This window comes from Chiloscyllium plagiosum, unplaced genomic scaffold, assembly GCF_037043375.1.
Source record: "Chiloscyllium plagiosum isolate Xiang-an unplaced genomic scaffold, Cpla_swu_hap1 HiC_scaffold_13, whole genome shotgun sequence".
Lineage (NCBI taxonomy): Eukaryota > Metazoa > Chordata > Chondrichthyes > Orectolobiformes > Hemiscylliidae > Chiloscyllium > Chiloscyllium plagiosum.
The window spans coordinates 78,140,818-78,163,324 of NW_028270151.1; the positions used below are offsets into that span (position 1 = coordinate 78,140,818).

The 22,507-nt window shown below is 41.3% G+C and overlaps 1 protein-coding gene across 2 annotated transcripts in view; it reads right to left on the reverse strand.

Annotated features, from left to right (window-relative positions):
- The window catches only part of LOC122555761 (G protein-coupled receptor 55-like), a 74,609-nt gene extending 52,303 nt beyond the window's left edge, over positions 1-22,306 (reverse strand). For both annotated transcript variants that reach the window (XR_015759224.1, XM_043701871.2), the window contains exons 1-2: positions 22,108-22,306; positions 21,484-21,587 (exon numbers count right to left, since the gene is read on the reverse strand). The gene's annotated coding sequence lies outside the window, so the exon portion shown is untranslated. The remainder of the gene's footprint in view (positions 1-21,483; positions 21,588-22,107) is intronic.
- Between the last annotated feature and the right edge of the window lie 201 nt (positions 22,307-22,507).

A 22,507-nucleotide genomic window follows, 5' to 3' on the forward strand; every position in this document is an offset into this window, starting at 1 on the left:
GACACACAATAGGTTAATGCAAAAGATAAGCTCATATTTAGTAAGGGGTAATATATTAGCTTGGATAGAGGATTGGTAACTGTCAGAAAGGATAAAGCAGTCTCTTTCAGGTTGTCAAGCTCGAAATAGGATGTGCTGCAGGGTTCAATCTTCAGGGTCCAACTATTTGCAATCTATATTAATGACTTAGATGCAGAGATGGAATGTACTAAAACCAAATTTGCAGATGGCACTAGAATAGAAGGGAAAGGAAGTTGCAACCAAGAAACAAGAAATTTACGAGTGGATATGATTAGGTTAAGTGAATGACCCAAAATGTGGCAGGTGTAGTTTCATGTGGATAAGTGTGAGGTTATTCTTTTTGGTTTGAAGAATATAAAGGTAACTTCTTACCTAAATGGAGAGAAACTTCAAAATGCTTTGATGGAAGGATCTGGGTGTCCTTTTTGCATGATTTGGAAAAAGCTAGAGTTTAGCCCAGCAGGTAGTAACGAGGGCAAATGCAATTTCAGCATTTATTGCTAAAGGAAAGAAATTTAAAAGTAGGGAAATGTACAAGGCATTGGTGAAACCTGGAGTATTGCAATATAGCTTTGGACTCCTTACTGAGGAATGGTGTAATTGTATTGGTGGCAATCTGAGAGAAAGTTCACTAAAATAATTCCAGAGATGAAAGAAGAGAGTGATCAGTTTTGACCTATGTTCAGTCAAGCTTAGAAGAATGAGAGGAGATCAATTGAAGTATATAAGATGCTGACAGGGTTTGACAAAATAGACATTAAGTGGGTGTTTCCCTTTGTGGAGCAATCTCGAATGAGAAGCCAAGGTTTTAGGCAAAGGGGTGGCGGATTAAAAACAATGATGACAGAGAAGAATGAGTATCAAAGAGTTGTAATCTTGGCATTCATTACCCCAGAGTGCTGCAGATATGAGGGCACTGAAGGAAAAGATAGACAGATTTTTAATTATTAATGGGTTGAAGGGTTATGGGGAGCTGATAGAAAAGTGGAGTTGAGGCTGAGATAAGATCAGCCATGATCGTAGTAAATGGTGGAGCCGGCTTAAGGGGCTGATTTGCCTCCTTCTGTTCCTAGTTGTTATGTTCTTATCCTTAATTGGTATTGATAAGGTGGCTGTTGTTAAGTGAGAGCTTCATGACCCTGGAGCAACCTTGCAATGATGTCACAAAGCTGTACGTCACTGAGTATAAATACCAACTGCGGACGGAGTTAGGACATTTCCTAGAACATGGGAAGGATACACTATAGGCAGCAGTGTTCTGATGAGGCTCAACATTAACTCGAGAAAAAAATCTCATTTTCTGCACAGACAACTTACAGCCTCTAGGACTCCACTTTGAGTTCAATAACTTCAGAGTAGCACTTGTATCCTCCGTTTTGATTATACACCATCACTCCCACCCCTCCGGACATTACTTGTTTGTGTCTTAGAACATAGAACATAGAACAGTAGAGCACAGTACAGGCCCTCCGGTCCTCGATATTGTGCCGACCTTTTATCCTACTCAAACTAACCTGCATTGCCTTCATTTTATTGTTGTTGGCCTTGCTGTCAGCAGAGCAAAACGGTTCTCTACTTTTCACATCTCTCACCCCAAATTTATATCCTTATCTTTCCTTTTCTTCCAATAGCACTAGCTTTGTCATTTGCTCTGGGTACCCCTCAACCTGTTCCACTCAATCTTCCTTCCCCCTCTATCAACAGCCTAAAAAAACCCATTGTCCAAAATCAACCTTTCAGTTCTGAAAAACAATCATACCAAACTCAAACACCAACTCTGTCCACAGATGCTTCTAGGCCTGCTGCGTTTTTCCAGCATTTTATCTTTTTTTTTAATTTCAGATTTCCAACATCCACAGTAATTTGCTTTTATTTGAGTGTTTTTATTTAACAATAGTTTATAGACTGGGATATTCAACACTGCTGGACATGGTAATGTAAAATAGTGCTAGTTTGAAGTAGAAGCCTAAAGATGGTCTTAATTTTTGCCTTCTCGCCTATTGAGCCCTGCACCCAAACCTATCATGTGGCATCAGAGAGCATACTAAAAGATTGGTGAGCTGCCTTTATGAACTGTTGCTGTCCATGTGGCATAGGTTAACCCACAATACCTTTAGGGAATGAGTTCTAGGATTTTGACTGAGTGAAAGTGAAGGAACAGTGATATATTTACAAGTCAGGATCTTGCGTGGCTTGGAAAGAAACTTGCAGAAAGGTTGTTGGCCCATATATTTGCTGTCCTTGTCTTTCCAGGTTGGAGATGGAATACACTGCTGCCACTGTGCATTGGTGGTGCAGCGAGTGGATATTTAAATTGATGGATGAGGTGCAGATCAAGCAGGATCCGATGTTATGGCTGGTGTTAACCCTATTGAGTGTTGGAGTTATACTCAGCCAGGCAAGTGACGATGCAATCAAGTTTCTTAACTGTGCCTCCGTGATTAATTTAGAAAGGCTTTGAGGACTCAGAATGTGAACCACTCACCACAAAACATCAAGTCTTTAACTTGCTGTTGTACCAGTCACAAATATGTGGCTGGTTCGGTTAAATTTCTCATCAATGGGAACCCCCAGTGTGCTGATTGTGGAAATTCAGAAATGGTTTTCAGGGAATGGAAGGTGGTTAGATGCTTTTGTTCAAAAAGGTATTTGCCTGGCTGAAATACTATTTACCACTTATCAACACATTATTATCCAGGTCAAAAATGGAAAGTGCTGGAAAAACACAGCAGCTCATCTGTAGAGAGAAACACAAGGTGAATAGTTTGAGTCCAGTGATCCTTCATCAAAACAGAATCACACAGGTCTGACTGCACACACACACAATCTATTCTAATATGAGAGGAATTGCAAAGGGAGCTGATAACTGTAACTGTACAGGATATTGGTGAGGCCATTTTTGGAATACTGTGTTTAAGTCTAGTCTCCCTGCTTTAGGAACGATATTGTGCAACTTGAAAGAGTTCAGAAAAGATTTGCAAAGATGTTGCCAGGGTTGGAGGTTTTGAGCTTTCAGGAGAAGTTAGATAGGCTGCGGCTATTTTTCTGGAGCATCGGAGGCTGAGGGGAGACCTTACAGAGGTTTATAAAATGATGAGGGGCATGGATAGGGTGAATAGACATAGTCTTTTTTGCAGGGTAGGAGAATCCAAACTAGAAGGCATAGGTTTAAGGTGAGAGGGGAAATATTTAAAAAGGAGCTAAGGGACAACTTTTTAACACAGAGGTGGTGCGTGTATGGAATGACTTGCCAGAGGCAGTGGTGGAGGCTGGTGCTATTACAGCACTTAAAAGGCATCTGGATGGATACTTGAATGGAAAGGTTCAGAGGGAGATCGGCCAAATTCTGACAAATGAGACTGGATTAATTTAGGATACCTGATTAGCATGACAAGTTGGACCAATGGGTCTGTTTCTGTGCTGTACATCTCCATGACTCTATGACTGTGCAGTAGTTAGCAAAAATCCTCACTTCTGACCAAATAATGAGAGAAAGGCCATTGATGCAGCAGCTGAAGATAGTTGGGCCAAGGACAATTCACTGAGGAACTCCTGCACTGAAATTCTTGTGCTGAGACGGTTGATGTCCAAGAACCATAACCATCTTCCTTTGTTCTGATTGCAGTATGGATTCAGCCACCAAACTGTGTTTCCTCCTATTCCCATTGATTCCAATTTTACTTGGTTTCCTCATGACTTGATCAAACATCATCTTGATGTCATGGGTTGTCATTCTCACCTTACTTTGATAATTTAGCTTTTTGGTTCCACCAGAACCAGGGCTGTAACAAGAATGGAACTTTGAAGAATTAAATTGTGTTTATTTCAATGCAAGGGCTCATACAAGGAAGGCTGATGAACTCAGGGCATAGATTGGAATATGGGACTGGGTGTCATAGCTATTACAGAAACTTGGCTGAGAGAAAGACAGGACTGACAGCTCGATGCGTTGGATTTTAAATGCTTTAGAAATGATAGAAAGGTAGGCAAGAGAGGAGGGGAGTGGAATCTTTGAAGGAGGGAAACAATATTATTGTAATTGGAGAGGATATGTGTGAGAGATCATCCAGTGAAAATATATGGGTTGAAATTAGAAACAAGAAAGGGATGATCACGTTGATGGGATCGTACAGTGCCCACCCACACACGCCCCCACCCCCACCTCCCAATAGTCAGAGGGAAATTAAGGAGCAAGTATGTAGAGAAATCTCAGATCTATGAAAGAATAATAGGGTTGTAATAGTAGGGAATTTAAATTTTTCAAATATAGTTTGTGACTTCCCTAGTGTTAAAGGTTTTGATGGTGAGGAATTTGTTAAATGTGTACAGAATTTTTTTTAATCAATACGTAAATGTTCTGACTACAGAAGGAGCAAAACTTCTCTTGGGAAATAAAGCAGGGCAAGTGACTGAGGTATTAGTGACTGTGAGTGAGCATTCACAGCACAAAGAATTCATAATTATCTGGGTAAAGAAGTCTCTCCTCATTCCAGTCCTTGATAAATACTCCTTTATTCTCAGAGAATGGCCCCCAGTTTTGGGTTCTTGAGCCAAGTGGAATAGCCTCTCAGAATTCTGTCCATTTCACTTTTCATTCCTCTAAACTCCAAATAGTACAGAGCCATTCCTCTCTCTCTCTCTCTTTCTTTCTCTCTCTCCCAATGAGGCAGCCCTGTCATCCAGGGAATTAATCCACTTGGGACTACTGACTGAAGATGACAATAAACATTTCCACTTAGCCTTTTGAACTCACCTGCTGGGCTTTCCCAAGTTGATGAGATTCAGGGATCCTCCCCCTCCTATTCCTGTTTAATCAAGCACCTCTGAATGTAATAACGGTGTGGACACTGTAGGGATTCTATGATTCTCTGATTCTATAATATAGATCTTTGACGTATCAGTTGCCCATGAGCAATTCAGATTTGTTTATAGCACACTGCTTACACTGTGATAACATGCATGAAGTACTTGGTTGTAATTTCATCAAGTTAACAACTAAATATTTGATATACCTAATATGGCTTTTGGCATTCTGTCCTATACACCTCCCTGAACAGAGGTTGGTGTCCTACCTTGATAGTAATGGCAGACTGAGGATACAGATTGTGGTGGATTTAATTCCATTGATGATGGTCCTCAGCATTTCATAGATTCCCAGTTATGAGCTGCTACATCAGTCCTAAATCCTCCTTTGAGGCCCATCTCAATGTCAGGAGTGTCTCACTTCAACTTTTGTGTTTTTCACCAGCAGTGAGGTGAGTTAGTCACTGGGAGGTGGTGATTTGCCAATGAACAGGGATTATTGATTGTTAATGCCTTGTCAATGGCCCAATTCGCCTCATTAATTTTCAGCTTCTGATCTTACCAAACAAGCTAAAAATCTCAATATGGAAGTCCAAACAAATATTTGGCGAATCCAGCTGGCTGCTTTCTCAGAACAGTGTTCATGTTGGACATTGGGCTTCAATCCTCATCTTAGGGCACACTCCATGGGCACTGGTCATTCATATGCCATCTCCCCCAATATTGGCATCTGGTATTTGCCAGCACAGTTATAGGAAGGATATTATTAAGCTGGAGAGGAGTCAGAAGAGATTTATCAGAATGTTGCCAGATATGGAAGGTTATGAAGAAAGGCTGAAGAGGCAGGCACGTTTTTCACTGGAGCGTAAGAGGTTGAGAGGTGATGTTATGGAAAAACGAGGTGTATAGAAATGGTTAATGGCAGTTATCTTTTCCCTAGGATGGGGGATTTCAAGATTAGGGTGCATATTTTTAAGGAGAGAGGTGAGAGATTTAAAAAAGACATGAAGCCATTTTTTTTACACAGAAATTGTTTCTCGTGGATTATGAACTTCCTGAGAAAATGGTGAATGTGGGTACAATTCCAATTTTAAAAAAATATTTGGATAAGTACATGAATAAGAAAGAGATATTGAAGGGATCTGGGCCAGAAGCAGGCAAGTAGGACTGGCTTAATTTGGGATTACATTCGGCGTGGACTGGGAGGAACAAAGGGTCTGTTTCCATATTGTATGGCTCTATCACTACTTAGAATTCATATTTCCAAGATTCATTTATAGGATGGTGCTCCACTTAATGCAGCATTGGTAACTATCATTGTAATACTGCAACAAGGACACAGTGCAATCAGGGACATGCACCTAGCACATGGACTGGACCTTTTTGTGCTCTGCTGTCCTCAGTCAGAGGTGCATGGTTCATATTACTGCTGGTTAGCAGTGACACAAAGGCAGGAAGCCTGTTCTGGTTGTCAGCAGGAGGATTGCCTTCACTCAGATGGTCCCAACACAGTAAGTCAAGTACAGCCTCCAATACCAGTGCAGTGGCCTGGAAACAGTCAGTCATTATACAGATCTGGAGTTCTAGAAAGGTCGGAACAGGTCAAGATAGTAGATCTCCAGACCTAAATCAGGGCAGCAAACAGGATGTATTTTTCGGATGATCATTTAGTTACTCAAGCTAGCTGTTATGGTTCTGTTCGTCCAAACTTTGAACTCAAGCTAGCATTTTATGCCAGGTTTATTCAAGTAACTGAATTCAAAGTTGCTGTAAACTCATGATCCAAATCATTAGTCCGCACTTTAGAATTATTAATCCAGCAACATAATCGCTACTTACCTGTCCCTTCATGAATGAGAAATGCTAAAGCAAACTCATAATGAAGAACAGATAAAGCCATACATTAGGCTCATTTTCCATTTCCTTGACTTTCTCTGGGCTCAGCTCCTGAATTCTTATCTATCTTCCCTACCATTGCCTACTTTTCCAGCCCTTAAAGCATTGCGCCTCCCATTTCAGAATTGCTTTAACTGATGCGCCATTTCACAGGAAGAATCATAGAATGGTCCCAGCACAGATACTGGCTGTTCAACCCATCGTGTCTGTATTGGCCCTCTGAGAGAGCGATTCAGTCTCAATTTGCCAACTCTCTTTTTCTGCCACCCTGCAATCTTTTTACTCTTAAAATAATTATGCCATTCTTCATTGAAAGCCACAATTGAATCTGCCTTCATCACAGTTCCAAGCACTGTATTCCAGATTCTGACCACATGCTGCGTAAAAATCTTTTTCTTCATTGTCACATTTGATTCTTTGATCAATCACTTTGATGCCCTCTGCCTCTTGCCCTTCACCAGTGGGAGGTGTTCTTCCCAATCCACTCAGTCCGGATACTTGAAAATGAAGAGTTCTATTAAATCTACTCTAAACCTTCTCCTGTCTAAGAATAACCCCACCGTCTCCCTGTTTCAGTCAAGCTTGCCATGAAGTCCTGTTTATTGGGATCCTTGAAGACAGAGCTGTTTTTGAAACAATTTCCTGAGGTGTGTGAGGAGATGTGTACTCTCTGAGTTAAAGTAATTCAGCATGTATTGGAAATATCTAAAACAACAACAGCATTGCACAGGACATCTGTCTGAAATAGGTTTGTGGTTTAGCAAATGTCTTGCAGGAGGACATTTGCGTGCTGTTTTTAACCACTTCCCTTTAGATCGAGTAACAAATCAGAATTGTTCTAAAATGTGCTGTATCTGCACGTCATTGAGTAATATTGAAAGCTTCAAAATCACTCAGTGGATTTTGATAATAAAGTGGTTAAAGACTGAAATCATTAATTCACATTGATTTACTGTAAAAACTGCAGCATGCCATCAGAAACGCCCTTTCAAATTCAGATATAGAAATCCTTCCTTTTAAATACCCAGAGTCTGGCTTCCTGTTGTTTTAGCGCGTTGAAAGTTTGTGGATAAATTTGTCAGCATTGGGCTTACCAGAGCATAAGAGTATCAGATAGATAAAGGGTAGAGCATGTTTGGGGGGAGTGTGGGGGCGGGGATCTGCAGCCCCAGTAACAAACACATCATGAAAAAACTTTGCTAGTAAACTGAATGTTCTGAATTTGTTTTGCTTCCATTTTCTCTAATATGACAAGGCCGAGACTAAGAGTGCCCATACATATAGTATTGCAAGCATTAACTAATCAGACAGGCTCACCATGCTTTGATAGTTCCCTGAGTGCTATGTCCGACAGCTTTCCTGCTTCCCACAGCTTTGTCCTCTGCGTCCAGCCTTAGCTCAAAAGCCTCAAGTTATGCTGTAATGGATTCCACAATCAGCTTCCAGCAGTTTCCAAGTGACAGAGCATCATCAGATGGTGAGTACACCAGCTATTCAAAACTGGTGACACGCAATCTGGATATACCATCCATTGAAATAAATAGGTGGGCTCACATTGTGGAAGTGCGGAGATTCCAAAAGGTAAGCAGGCCCACTCACGAAACAAAACCACTTTGTAGGGCAGCGAGAGCACACTTAGATGGGACATGCATAATGGATGTGGAGGGTACAGTCCTTCAGGTGGGACATTAAACCAGGGGTTTTGCAGCCCTTCAAGTGAATGATAATGATTCCTCAGTACTTTTCCACAAAGAACAGGGGGAGTTCCACTTAGTGACCTCATCAACAGCCATGCCTCAACAAACATTGCTGAAACAGATTGTGTAGCATTGATCTCGAAACCCGGCTGACACAGGAAAGACAGCTCAGCGAGCAACGTGATGGCTACACCTTTTTCTGGAAAGGCAAGGATGGTAAGTACAATTGTGGCAGCCACACTGCCCTTCCTCTTCTCTCCACTTTCTCCCACTCTCCTCACCTTGGACCTCACACTGCCTCAGAGAGAGGCACTGCCAAGTGCTGAACTGTTTGGTTGCACTCCACCACAGGCAATCTAAGGCCAAACAGCAGTGGCTGCTGTTTGATACACTCCCCAGCCCACTCTTTGCCATTGGACCAAGGCTGCTAAGCCTGTGTGGTAGCCGCTGTGGAATAGTTTCCCCGATAAAAGAACTCTCGCACAAGCACCTTCCGCACCCTCAGGATGAAGTTCAGGACCTGGAACGTTAGGAACCCCTTATGGACGGTCCCACCTGTGACAAACTGGAATGCCTCACTACCATCGTTGCTTGGGAACTCAGGCACTATGATTTTGAGATTGTCACCCTGTGTGAAACCCAATGAGCAGGGAAGGACAGCTGGAAAGGCAAGACTGAAGAAGAGCACCACATCTGTGGAGTCGGCTTTGCCATCAAAACCGAACTAGTGGACCAATTCAGAGACTCCCCCTGTGGAATAAGCAAACTCTTCATAACACTCTGACTCCCCCTTGCTGGGAACCATGCATATGCACCAACACTTTATGCAGCAGCTGAGGGCAAAGCTTTGACCTACTCCAGCATTGGCCAATCATCCTCATGCATCCCTGCAGTGGATAAACTAATCATCCTCAGCAACTTCAACAGCAGAACCAACACAGGTGCAGACCTCTGGGACAATGTAATTGTGAAAGAGGGAGTTGGGAAGCAAAATTCTGAAGGCACCCTTCTCTTGACTAAATGCTGAAAACATATCCTCCTCATCACCAACACGCTGTTCCGTCAAAGGGTCAAATACAAGACAATGTTGCAACATCCACACTCCAAACACTGGCATCCCTTTGACTACATCATCATCAGAGTGAGGGATTGGAAAGACATTAAAATTACATGCACCATGACAGGAGCCAACAACTGTTGGACAGACCATCACCTGATCCAAGCCAGGATTAAATATGTATACTATAAACTGACTGACTCCCACAGCTACCTAGATTACACCTCTTCCCACCCTGCCCCCTGTAAAAATGCCATCCCATATTCCCAATTCTTTCGCCTTTGCCGCATCTGCTCCCAGGAGGACCAATTCCAATACTGAACAACCCAGATGGCCTCCTTCTTCAAAGACCACAATTTCCCCTCAGATGTGGTTGACGATGCTCTCCACCGCATCTCCTCCACTTCCTGCTCCTCCGCCCTTGAACCCCGTCCCTCCAATCACCACCAGGACAGAACCCCACTAGTCCTCTCCACAAACCGAGCAACCCTTGGCAACTCTAAGTTGCAGGATTGCGACAGCCTCTGATCCCCCCTCAAGACCGCCATCATCAATGCCTGCAAAAACTCAGTCAATCATTTAACCAAGAAACACCAGGACTGGTTTGACGAGAATGATCAGGAGATCAAAGAATGGGTAAGCTGGAAGCACATGGCATTTCTGAGTGGAAAGCTGCAACCGCATTTGAAGGAGAAAAGGCACGCCTACAGGTGACTAAAGGTTGAGGCCTAATAATGAACTTGTGTCATAAAGAACAAGTGGTGTATGGAGAAGGGAGCACTTCAAAGATGTCCTTGTCCAGGGCTCTATCATCGATCCAAGCATCCTTAACTGTATCCCACAGCACACCACATGCCACAAGCTCAGCAATGCCCCAGCCCTGCACGAAGTAGAGAAAGCCTTCTGCTAACTCAAGAACTACAAGGCTTCTGGAGCAGAATGTGTCCCTGCTGATGTATTGAGGTGCGGAGGCAAAGAGCTCCTGCTGCAGATACATACCCTTGACTGCCTCATCTGGAAGGAGGAGAGCATCCTGGGTGAGCTGTGCAATGCCAAATCGTGAGCATTTTTGAAAAAAGTGAACAAATCAGACTGTTGTAACGAAAAGGGAATCTCCCTGCAGTTGACCATTGGAAATGACTTTGCTAAGATCCTCCTCAACTGTTTCTTCCCTGTGGCTGAGGAACTCTTCCCAGAATAGCAGTTGTTTAATGGTTGACTTGTATCCTTACCTGTAGTGCTATTTATAGATGAATCTATAGATTGAGTTCTTGCTAAATAGTTGTTTATCCAATTTGCTCTTTTGACTGGGTGCTGTGTTCTGAGGTGATGAGAGAAAGAGAGAGAAAAGGAAAGAGAGAGAACTCTAACACTCGCTTACAAATACATTTTATCTTTTCTGGCCTATGCTGCTCAGAAGTAGCTGTTGAAATATGATTCAGTGTGTATTCCTGAATTCAACTCCAGTGTCTTTTCAAGTTGGCTAGGTTTTTATCTCTTAATGTATGCAATTGTGTAACAAGTGTAAATCAAAACACTTGAATTTCAAATACTGATTCCGAGACCTGGTCTTGATGTATTTTGATAAAATGACAATTTCAGTGTCGATGGTTATGATTATTTTACATGGGTTTCACAAAGCTGACATCGCACTCTGTGAAAGACCTCAGGTGTAGCAACAGTCTATATTTGTCACTATTGTAACAATTACCAGTAGGTGTAAAATCAAGACATCTAAAACCAGATCTCCCTGAATGGCTAAGGCTTTTGGAGGCAATTTTCCCCAGGCAAGAGGCAATGAAGAAACTCCAAGGTAAGGTTTATACCTAAAATACCAGTTTTGCCCTTGAAAAGTGCCCAAGACATCATCTTGGTAAAGCAATTGCAACCTGCATTGGGATTGTCTGCATGAAGGAATATTATGCTTTTGACTGACACTTATATTGCCTTAAATTAAGGAGGTTACTGTTTCACCTTATGCTGTCTGCTAACAGGAGTCCTCTGAGTACAGTAAAACTATTTGTAGATGGGGATTTGAAGCACTGTTAAATAGAACAAAGAAAACAAAGAAAATTTACAGCCCAGGAACAGGCCCTTCAGCCCTCCAAGCCAGACAATTCCTAACCTTCTGTATCCTTCTACTCCCCACCTACTCATGCATTTATCCAGACACATCTTAAATGAATCTACCGTGCCTGCCTCTACCACCTACGCTGGCAACGCGTTTCAGACACCCACCACCCTCTGTGTGAAGTACTCGCCGCTTGTATCCCCCTTAAATTTTCCACCTCTCACCTTGAAAGTGTGACCTCTTGTTATTGAATCCTTCACCCTGGGAAAAAGCTTGTCTCTATCTACCCTGTATATACCTTTCATGATTTTGTAAACCTCAATCAGGTTCCCCCATAATCTCCTTTTTTCTCATGAAAATAAACTTAACCTACTCAATCTTTCTTCATAGCTAGCACCTTCCATACCAGGCAACATCCTCGTAAACCTTCTCTGCACCCTCTCCAGAGTGTCCACATCCTTTTGGTAATCTGGCGACCAGAACTGTACATAGTATTCTAAATGCGGCCAAACCAATGTCTTGTACAATGTTAACATGACTTGCCAGCTCTTATACTCAATACCCCGTCCAATGAAGGCAAGCATACTATGTGCCTTCTTAACCACTCTATCTACCTGTGCAGCAACCTTCAGGGTACAATGGACCTGCACTCCCAGATCCCTCTGCCCATCAACTTTTCAGTCACCTTTCACTGTTTGCTGTTGTAGGAGGTTTAAAGAAGGCTTTTGTCTTCTAGGAGACCGTCAAGATTTCACCGATATTCTGAGCATTTCACAGAGTGGGTGTGGGAGATCTTAGTCACTGACACCGTGCTAAGGAGCTCTCTGTTAGTCAGTAGGAGGATGGGAGGCTAGCTGCTGTAGGAGGGTGAGGTGGGCTCCTTCTCTTCTCTGAATACAAGACATCTCAGCCACCGTTCTGAACCTTATTTATCAGGACCACCAATACTGCAAGAGAAAACCTTTCCCTTGGTTCCTTAACACTGCACCCCTCAACTGCATGTGTTTCTGTATGCCACTTCACACCTTCAGTTGAAGTGACTGTGAAGAGCCCACATATATTGCCTCATGAGAATTGCCCTAATCAGTGCTTGGCAACTGAATCTGCAGATCTCTCTCATTCAGCACCTCCCAACAAGTTCAAGTATGCAGATCAGCAATTAGGGCCAAAGATGCAAACTAGACTTACAAACTGGCACAATCCAAATACTGTGAATGCTGGAAATCTGAAATATAAGCCAAAAATGCTAGAAATCCTCAGCAGTTCCAGGGCATGGTCACAAAACTTGGAACATTACTTTTTTCTCTCTCTCTCCACAGATGGTGAGCAATTTCCAACATGTTCTATTTTTATTTCTCGAAACTGGGCCAGAGGTTTATCCACCCCGATGTTTGGGCACCAGAGATTGGGGGAGTGGGAGGTTGGAAGTACACACATTTGAATCCTAATACAGTAGCTGGTGCGATTTAATTTAATTTAAATCATAAACCTGCAATACAGAGCTGATCCCTGGAACGCCAAAAGCACTATTGATGACTTTGTTCCGTTTTTTGAAAAGAAGTCAAATACCCTTCATTGTGCCATCCTTACCTGGTCTCATGTGACTCCAAAGCCACAACATTGTGGTGGACTGTTAACTGCCCTCTGAAAACTGCTACAGATATTAGATGGACCGAGCAGTTCACGAAGTTTGTCACTACTTTCACTGGGGCAATTGTGGATAAACAATAGCCATCAATGCTCACATCTTGTGAAGTAGTATTTTTTTTAAAAAAACAAGGGAATTTGGGGAGATTTAGTCTTGACCTTGTTGCTGGTCTGGTCTGCACACAGCACATGGAACATGTCAAATACTACAGACAGTGCCCTTTCGCCTTAAAGGCAGGCTGCCTCTTAAAGGTAATGTGGAGAAAAAGTTTTCCAAAATGGGATTTACCATAAAATGAAGACAGGGCACATAGAAGAATCCAGATTGACAGATGAGTTGCAGGAGGCTTTACCTGTGCTCTTAGTTAGGGGGGAGACATCAAGGCTTGTATCTGGGCTTTTCTGGAAGGGAGTGGGAGAACAAAGTGGCTGGAGAGGTCAACTCTCATGATTCTGTCCCCAAAGTGCTGCACCTCAAGAGGTGGCATGACCGGACATTGGTGGCACTTGCTCTGCATACCTCCAGCTACTCAGCTATGGCAAGCACATTTTTGTCAAAGCAGATATCTTGAAATTTATAATTAAAACTAATTATTTACACTGTTAGAATATTAAAGACCTAAACACAGTATTGGATCTATACTTACTGATAAAGTAAGAGGAGAAAGATTTAAAAGAAATGGTTCATATGTGAAATGAACTGTCAGAGGAAGTGGTAGGTGCAGGTACAGTTACAACATTTAAAAGACATTTGGATAAGTACATGAATTGGAAAGACTAGAAGGATATGAGCCAAATGCAGACAAGTGGGATTAGTTTAGTTTGGGAAACTTGGTTGGCATGGACAAGTTGAACCGAAGGGTCTGTTTCTGTGCTGTCTGACCCTATTACTCTATGATACTACATTACCTGACTATGACATTAGACAGAACAGACTGCAATAACTACACACTGTACAGTGCTATGTCAGTTGAAGAGACATGGGAACATTTACACTGGAGCATCACATGTTGATATGTTATCTAACTTTCTTAAAGTTACACTGCCTTTCTGGAATCTACACAATAATGAAACTTCCCCCTCTTCCCTTTTAAAAAAAAACCCTTTTTGATAAGCATGTACAAGGCTACAGACAAATAGCTAATCTCTACAAGTTAAAATAAACCTTTGGCAGATGACCAGATCTATCCTGAACCAGTTATCACAGCTTGGCTGTGTAGCTTCACTATGTAGTGTGCTGTCATTGTGCATAGATGTGAATCATTGTCATAGACGCACAGTTGTCAACTCTTATGATACTTTCAGTATCCAAATCGTCATCCTTTGTGAAGGATGGTTAATCATATACAGCTCAGATATGTCACCATTTTTTGTAGGATTTAAACATTGTTTATCACAACATCATATGACTTTGGTGGATATAATGATGATGTAACTTTCCAGAAACACATGTATTCACACAAAATTCGCGAACTCTTATGCTTTGCCCTAGTTAAAATTGAGATAGCTGCCTGAATGCCCTTGTAACCTCTTCTCCTGTCTTTAAAACCATGCAACATGTGCATACAGTTTGACAGTGAGAGTATAGGAGGGAAAACATGTGTGGATCTGTCTTCCAAATATGAGAGCTGCTAATGAAGGTGAATTTAAGGAGGATCACATAGATCTAACTCATCTATCCGATAATTTTGGAACTTTACACTTAACTATCATGGATTTTGCCATACGTACAAGTAGTGCATTCTGTGAGGCTGTTAGGCTGAGGTAATGAGGTAAAGAGACAGTGTTTTGGAAATCCCATTCCCTGCACATGTCTGGGAAGGGTGCATTAGTATACTGTGCAATGTGACTTGCTGAGGAACTCCAACATACTGAATATGACATTTATTGTGTCAGCAACTGTTGACCTAGTGGGTATCTTTATTTTTTAGTGTAAAAGGTGAGATAGTCAGCTATCAGTATGTAATTGTGTCTTTGGACACAAAAAATATCAGTTCTAATCTTGCACTGCAGCTCTGAAGGAATCATGTATGGAATAAGAGATCCTCCCCTGTTGAGATTGGTGGTGGTGGAGTTGACCTGTTCCACACAATTTAATGATGCTGGGGGAAAGGATAGATTCACATTGTCAATCTCTTGTTTTTCTACAGCCACGTGACCTATGTATATTTAGTCAAGTGTATGTCAGGGTAAAACCTGTGGTTTATTTGCATTTTAAAAGTTACAAGCTAGTAGAACCTACTAGCTTGCTGAATGTGTTCAGGCCACCTATTGATGATGATCTTCGTGAGCTGTTCCATTTGGACATCATCCAAATTTGCTGAATCTGCTCTGGTTGGCTGTAACCAAATGAATGAGACTGGCTCAGATTGAATGATATATACTTGGAAGTCTATAGGAATTTGGAATCCACTAAGAGTATTAGAAATACTCATCTATGAACCTGCACTTAATTTGTTTTAGAATAGTGTATTTGTCTATACTTCATCCTAGAGTTTTTTTTTAAATTCACTTCTGAGACATGGGCGTCGCTGGTTAGGCCAGCATTTATTGCCCATCCTTAGATTCCCTTGAGAAGGGAACTTTGCTAGATAAGAACTCTTCTGGGTGTTTTGCAAAACTGTTGTTTATTGAATCGAATGCAGATTGACCTTGATACAGAGAGCTCACAATCATTTCTCCTCCCTTGCGGTTACTGTGCTGCAGCAAGGATAGTGACATAATTAGTTTAGCTCTGAACTCAGGCAGGTGGTGAGTGATGGTTGGAAAAAGAGCTCTTGACAACTGCTACTGCTTCTGTCACTTTTTTAGTACCCACTAGGTACCTCAAACTTACTCATGGTGTGGATTCTATCCTCACTGATATAGTAGAAGAATGTCTGAACATCAATAACTTTAACAGCAACCAGGAAAGCAAAGATTCAGCTCTCCAAAATGGCCACCTAACAACCTGGACTAATATACAGGGAAAAAGTAACATGGGATTGGGAACATGGAGAGTTGCATAATCTTTTTTTAATGACAGGGACCAGCTTTCAGTAGGTATTGGAAGGAACTGGGCACAGAAACAACAGAAGTCCCTGGGCCTAATGCAGATTCAGGTCTCAGCCTTTCCGCCAGATCATTTTGGACTTCGTACTGAGACAGCATCATTCAGAAAACAACTAATTTGTTTCTTTACACAAAGGGGGGGAAAAATATTGATTTCTGGTGAGAGTTTTAACAGTGATATCATAACCAATGTAGCTGCAGTTATTCAAACAATGGTCACAGACAGATTCTGTGGTGTAGTGATATTGTCACTTGATTAGTAATTGCAAGACCCAGACTAATGCTCTGGGGATATGGGTCAAATCCCATCACAACTGATGAAAGCTAGTTCATTCATGGTAACTATGACAATCATCAGTTATTAAGATGTGGGATCCAAATATTAATTCACTAATTATTGACTGAACCTATATATAGTACCATTTGCTGACGCCACCAAAGAAGGATTTTTATTATATATGCATGGTTAACACATTAATTTTTGCACATTCTAATGTGTGTGCATTCAAATTTTCAGCAGTGTTGCCATACTGTGCATGTGCATTTGAAGTTTTGCTATCATACATTGTGATTTTACCAGAACTGCATGTGAATGCAACCAATGCTGATGTCATAGCATTTGGGTGCCATGACATCATTAAGATGCATATGCTCAGACTTGTTGTTGGCCCTTCTATGAACGCATGTGGAGAATCTGCTGTTTCCAACATTGTTGGACAACACGATGGTTCAGTGGCTAGCACTGCTGCCTCACAATGCCAAGGACTTGGGTTAGCCTCTGGTGACAGTTTGTGCACAGTTTGCACATTCTCCCTGTGTCTGCATGGGTTTCCTCCGGGTGATCTGGTTTCCTTCCACAGTCCAAAGATGTGCAGGTTAAGTGGACTGGTCATTTTCAGTTGCCCATAGTATCCAGGAATGGGAAGGTTAGATGGATTAGCCATGGGAACCATTCCTGAAGAAGGGCCTGTGCCCGAAACGTCGAATCTCCTGTTCCCTGGATGCTGCCTGACCTGCTGTGCTGTTCCAGCAATAAAGTTTCAACTTTGATCTCCAGCATCTGCAGACCTCACTTTCTCCTTAGCCATGGGAAATGCAGGCTTGTAGGGATAGGGATGTGGGCTTGTGTGGGCTGCTCTTTGGAGGGTCAGTGTGGACTTGATGGACCAAATGTCTGCTTCCACACTGTAAAAATTCTAAGATTCTATATTCACTGCATCTACCTAGAACATAACAATTGAAAATTCACATAAAACCAGACCATGCACTAGAATTAGAAAGTATAGTTTATAACAAAAGAAGGCAGTTGTACTTATCCAATGTAATCAAAAACACAAGCGAGTGAGAGTGGTGTTGAAATTGACAGTTTCTAGGCTCTTGTTATGTGTGAAAACTTACATTCATTTTAATTGAGATATTGATCATTTATTATTTTTCACTTCTGACACTGCTTTAAAGCATCTTGCTAAGTCATTTCTTTACATAAATTTTGAACTGATTTAACCTTCCTCATAGGTACAGAGAACAGGTGATGGGAAAGTGTGAAGGGAGCATGAAGAAAGGCTGGCAGAGAAGGTAAGGAAAGGGAATGCATTCAAAGTGGTCTTGAGCTGCAAATTGTAGTCTGAATTGAAGTGAACTGAATCCATGCTACTACATCTGTGTTACTTACTAATAACACAAGAAATAAGACATGGTAATTTGTCACAGAGATATACAGCACGGAAACAAACCTTTTGGTCCAACCTGTCCATGCTGGCCAGATATCCTAACCTAATCTAGTCACATTTGCCAGCATTTGGCCCGTATCCCTCTAAAACCTTCCTTTTCATATACCTATCCAGATGCCTTTTAAATGCTGTAATTGTATCAGCCTCCACCACTTCCTCTGTCAGCTCATTCCATACACACAAAACATTCTGCATGAAAAAGTTGCCCCAGGTCCCTTTTATAGTTTTCCCCTCTCACCCTAAACCTCTTCCCTCTAGTTCTGGACTTGCCCACCCAAGGGAAAAGACTTTGTCTATATCCATGCCCCTCATCATTTTATAAACCTCTATAAGGTCACCCCTCAGCCTCCGATGCTCCAGGGAAAACAGCGCCAGTCTATTCGGCCTCTTCCTATAATTCAAAACCTCCAACCCTGGCAACATCCTTGTAAATCTTTTCTGAACCCTATCAAGTTTCACAATATCCTTCCGATACGAAGGAGACCAGAATTGCATGCAATATTTCAAAAGTGTCCTAACTAATGTCCTGTACATCCGCAACATGACGTCCCAACTCCTATACTCAATGCTCTGATCAATAAAGGAAATCATACCAAATGCCTTCTTCATTATCCTATCTACCTGCGACTCTGCTTTCAAGGAGCTATGAACCTGCACTCCAAGGTCTCTTTGTTCAGCAACACTCCTTAGGACCTTAGCATTAAGTGTATAAGTCCTCCTCTGATTTGCTTTTCCAAAATGCAGCTACAAAATTAAACTCCATCTGCCACTTCTCAGCCCATTGGTCCATCTGGTCCAGATCCTGTTGTAATCTGAGGTAACCCTCTTCGCTGTCCACTACACCTCCAATTTTGGTGTCATCTGCAAACATACTAACTATACCTCCTATGTTCACATCCATATAAATGATAAAAAGCAGTGGACCCAGCACTGATTCTTGTGGCACACTGCTGGTCAGAGTCCTCCAGTCTGAAAAGCAACCCTTCACTACTGCCCTCTATCTTCTACCTTTGAGCCAGTTCTGTATCCAAATGGCTAGTTCTCCCAGTATTCCATGAGATCTAACCTTGCTAATAGTCTCCCATGAGGAACTTTGTCAAACGTCTTACTGAAATATATATAGATCACGTCTACCGCTCTGCTCTCATCAATCTTCTTTGTTAGTTCTTCAACAAACTCAAGCAAGCTCATGAGACATGGCCTCCCATGATGACTGTCCCTAATCAGTCCTTGCCTTTCCAAATACATGTTAATCCTGACCCTTAGGATTCCCTCCAACAACTTGCCCACCACTGATGTCAGGCTCACCGGTCTGTACTTCCCTGACCTTTCCTTACCACCTTTCTTAAACAGTGGCACCATGTTAGACAACCTCCAGTCTTCCGGCATTTCACTTGTGATTATCAATGATACAAATATCTCAGCAAGGGGACCAGAAATCATTTCCCAAGCTGGAGATTTTTCTTAAGAATCAAAGACAGTGTATCAAGCTTTAAAACCATGGGAGACAGACTTAGACAAGACTTAAAATAGTTCAGAAGTTGAATATACCTTAGGAACCAGAAAAATTCTCCATGTACATCTCTATGACTATATTACTTCAAAAGCAGTGAGTACTTGATTTTTACGCTGCCCAAATCCATGTGGGTAGCAACTTGTTTCCAAATTGGATTGTAGAAGCTGCAGGATCAAAGAAACAAACACAAGTACCATTCCTGCATGTGACAAAATATGCTTGAAATGCATCTAGAAGGAACACCTGGCAGAATTAAGCAAAAACAATTACAACAGCTACATTGCTGAATCTCCATATGGTGGTAACTCTTTCATAACAAGAAAACTATAAATCACCTACATATCAATAGCACTTTCAAAATGAAAAGGGAACAGCATAATGATAACAAGCAAATTCTTCAGCATGAATTGGACAGACAGAGCTATCCTATCACCATTTGGGCTCTTTAAGCAAAGTATGGAAATTTGTCTATTGTCTATTGTCTCTTTCCTCATTAGATTTAGCCATCGTAGAGCCAGATAAGCTAATTGCGAAAACAAAGGTAGCCATTGGAAATGAGGGGTTGCACATAGTTGTTACCTTCAGCTTGACTCAAAGAGGACTGAAGAAGTTCTGCTAAGTTATGGGAATTATTACAAAGTCAGCTTTGCGTTGCAGTGAACTCAGAATCTACCATCGAGAGCTGAAGATCACAAATACAATTGAATTGTCCCAACATAGAGTGTGAAACATGTGTATGAGCATTTGGGATATCACAAGATTCCAAAAGTACCTATTTGCGAAGCAATTCACTGTGTAATTGATTACAAGCCATTGGAAATGATTTGATGTAATCAACTAACAAGCGTATTACCAGAAATCATTGTGGTCTGGGTGAAGTATGGTGACATTGATGTCTGTCACAAATACTCACCTCAAACACGTGAGAAAAGAAAACAAAAATAAAAATAGTACATGATGAATGTAAACTAATCGACATGTTTGACGTTTGGTCATACATTGTACACAGGGAACATGTTTAGTTGCAAAAGTGTCCAAAATGTGCAGGGAGCTTAGACCCTAAAAAGTTACATCAGTGAGTTGAGCTACATTATGGAGGAACAAAAGCCAGCTTAGGGAATGAAACAATATTTTGATTGTGCACAAACTGTACGCAAAAATGAGCTTGCATAATGAAGGAGTGGAAGTTATCAGGCCAACAATTACATGGTAACAATACACAAAAGATTCCAATACACCTGTAGATCTACAACATCAAAAAATGATCCAAGTCTCTGGAAGATTGCACCATCAAAAAATCCAGAAGGATTGTTACACCATCTGTTACATGGACTCCTACACTCAAACTTTTAAAATGTTTCAATTGTTAAAGAGTAAATAATTTTGCAACTACCTTATTTATACATTATTTTGACTCTTACTGTCTGCAATTTGATCTTGGAAAAAAGAGGATGCTATATTATCATTTTAAGAGCTGTTTTGCTTTATGAGTTGGATATGGTAATTAGTTAAGGAGTAGGAAAAAATCATGTGATCCACTTTCATGCTCAGTTCAATAAAAGGATGCTAGAGTGAGGATGTACATGTAGTTATCTGTAACTGCAAGTTGTATTCTGAGTTTTAAATAAATAGATTTTTGAGATTTTTAAGGGAATGAATGCCACTTACCAGTATCGGGAGGTGATGACATAGTGGTATTATCACTAGACCTATTAATCCAGAAAACGTTGCTAACATCCTGGGGACCTGAGTTCAAATCCCATCAGGGTAGATGGTAGAATTTGAATTCAATACAAAAGAATATCTGGAATTAAAAATCTAATGCTGACCATGAAACTGTTATTGGAAAAAATCCATCTGGCTCTTTAATGTCCTTCAGAGAAGGAAATCTGCCATCCTCACCTGGTCTGGCCAACATGTGACTCCAAACCCACAGTTGACTCTCATCTGCCCTCAACAGTAAGTCTATTATTTGAGATTTAAAGAGCCTTCACCTGTTTCAGACAGAAGCCCTAGACTCCCATTTTATTGTCTACATCAGTATAGGTGGTAGCCTTTCTTGTCTGCTGCACTGGAGGTCAAGGAGGCCATTTAGTACCTGAAAAACATAGAAAACAGGCAATAATATTTCTAGAACACTTCTTTCTAGATGTCATTTGTAACCTTACTCCATCAACAATCTTGGTTGCTGGTCATGCGCCTGGTCAACAGCTTTGAAGATACTGAAGATATATCAAAGAAGTTTGGTTTCATCCTCCATGTGTCCTTTCCTCTCTAATTCCGAACATTCTACCCAAGCTGAAATGTGTCCAAGATGTGAATCTTGCTCCCATTATAGAGAGGCTCATCCAGAAACTTACACTGCTAGACAGGATACAAAAATGTTGGACAGTTGCTCTTTTCTGCATCATTACTGAAGCTAATTCATTCCACCATGCCATCATTGGCTCTCAATTTTAATTATACTGCACGTCAATGCGCACATGAAAATATCTTACATTCCATCTAATGTCCATTACTTACAGTTTTCTTCCTCCTTATAACTACATTGAAATAAGGACTCATCAAATCTGCTCCTACTTCATGTGATTCTGGCTCAGTAAATGAGAAGTCCTTACCTCATTCCACTTTCTCTTCCTCCTGAGGTTACCCAACCCCTGCTCCTAACTTTTCCACATCTTCGAAATTTAATATGGATTTCTCAGTTGAAAAAAAAACACTAAATGCTCTGTTGAAACAGTGCTGTTGAAAGCAGCTACCATGTTTGAAACAGAAGAAACTTGCTGAAAAAGAAAGGAGTCATGAGGGAGAAAGGAAATCATTGGCACCAACAATAAAACCAATCTTCCTGCAGTCAGCTTCAGTGACTAGGGAGCATGTGGCAGCCAGAGGCGAATGTGAAGAGCAGTTAAGGGTGGAGCAGCAAAGTTGAGATGTTGGTTAGATTAGTAATGAGATTAATTTTAAGGAAACTCTGTTTAAAGAAGTGAAAGCAACACGGTTTCATTATCTGACTAA